The sequence below is a fragment of the Chionomys nivalis genome, chromosome 1 (assembly GCF_950005125.1).
Source record: "Chionomys nivalis chromosome 1, mChiNiv1.1, whole genome shotgun sequence".
NCBI lineage: Eukaryota > Metazoa > Chordata > Mammalia > Rodentia > Cricetidae > Chionomys > Chionomys nivalis.
This window is the reverse complement of record NC_080086.1, coordinates 48005081-48007005: the sequence shown is the minus strand read 5'-3', so window position 1 is coordinate 48007005 and position 1925 is coordinate 48005081. Positions and strand designations below refer to the sequence as shown.

Sequence of the window (1925 nt, the reverse complement as noted above, 5' to 3'; positions counted from 1 at the left end):
ACCCCAATATCTTGTCTCTGAGTTTTTATTAATTGTGCTTCAACACTGTGTTAGGTATACTGAGAACTGCCATCTAGAATCATGCTTCCTCCTGCTTTCTGTGCCAGATTTCCTCAGTTGTTCTTTCCTGTGCAACCCCACAATCAATTGGAACACAAAATCTGCTAGAATATTAGAAATCACAATAATTATAGACATATTGTGAGAAACCTATATTTTCATAATATTGAAACTTGTAACCTGTGAACATAATAGAATTTTTATTTTTATTCCTTCTCCGTAAAATACATGTTTGTTATGTAAGGAAGTATATGTTTAAATACTAACACTGTTTTTTTTTTTTTGAGGGGTGCAATGAACTTTATTGATGGTATTCAAGAGAGTAAGGCTCCCTAAGCCTCTCCTGCTATTCTGGGGGTCTGGGATGGAAACTGTGAGGGAGATGCTCAGTGTCAAGGGTTGAGTTAGGACAGGGACTGGCAGCCGAGGGCCTCTCTTTTGCTGTGTCCTTGCTGGGATGGGTGGTCCAGGGTGGGCTTCTTACTCCTTGGAGACCATGTAGGCCATGAGGTCCACCACTCTGTTGCTGTAGCCAAATTCATTGTTGTACCAGGAAATGAGCTTTACAAAGTTGTCATTGAGAGCAACGCCAGCCCCAGCATCGAAGGTGGAAGAGTGGGAGTCACTGTTAAAGTCACAGGAGACAACCTGGTCCTCAGTGTAGCCCAGGATGCCCTTTAGTGGGCCCTCGGATGCCTGCTTCACCACCTTCTTGATGTCGTCCTACTTGGCAGCTTTCTCCAGGCGGAATGTCAGATCGACGACGGACACATTGGGGGTAGGAACACGGAAGGCCATGCCCGTGAGCTTCCCGTTCAGCTCTGGGATGACTTTGCCCACAGCCTTGGCAGAACCAGTGGACGCAGGGATGATGTTCTGGGCAGCGCCACGGCCGTCTCGCCACAGCTTCCCAGAGGGGCCATCCACAGTCTTCTGGGTGGCCGTGATGGCATGGACTGTGGTCATGAGTCCTTCCACGATGCCAAAGTTGTCATGGATGACCTTGGCCAAGGGGGCTAAGCAGTTGGTGGTGCAGGAAGCGTTGCTGACAATCTTGAGGGAATTGTCATACTTGTCATGGTTCACACCCATCACAAACATGGGGGCATCGGCAGAAGGGGCGGAGATGATGACCCTTTTGGCCCCACCCTTCAAGTGGGCCCCAGCCTTCTCCATGGTGGTGAAGACACCGGTCGACTCCACAACATACTCGGCGCCAGCATCCCCCCATTTGATGTTGGCGGGATCTCGTTCCTGGAAGATGGTGATGGCCTTCCCGTTGATGACAAGCTTCCCATTCTCAGCCTTAACTGTGCCTTTGAACTTGCCATGGGTGGAGTCATACTGGAACATGTAGACCATGTAGTTGAGGTCGATGAAAGGGTCATTGATGGCAACAACCTCCACTTTGCCAGAAGTGAAGGCAGCCCTGGTAACCAGGCGTCCAATACAGCCAAATCCATTCACTCCGACCTTCACCATCGTGTCTCTGGAATGAGGCTGGCACTGCACAAAAAGAAGCGACTGTCTCTAGAACAGGGAGGAGCAGAGAGCCTAATACTGGTTTATATAGATTAACTCAAAGATAGTCATTAAGTCTAGATCTGGTTCTAGTTAAATAGACAGTAAGGATATGAAAGCAAAAGATAAACACATGCATACACACGGAAACACGCACACACAGAGACACACACACAAATATATACATACTTATATATGTATATCATATGTACATATTTATATATGTATATCACATATACATATTTATATATGTATATATATATATCATAGCAAACAGATTAATCAGTTTTCTCCCTTGTTTTAATCTTCATGGTGTCTGTAATTTGACCTGGAGTGTGGGTGTG

General features: G+C 46.3%; 1 pseudogene; it reads right to left on the bottom strand.

Annotated features, from left to right (window-relative positions):
- Positions 1-540: 540 nt before the first annotated feature.
- On the bottom strand, positions 541-1555 carry LOC130881232 (glyceraldehyde-3-phosphate dehydrogenase-like; annotated as a pseudogene).
- Between the last annotated feature and the right edge of the window lie 370 nt (positions 1556-1925).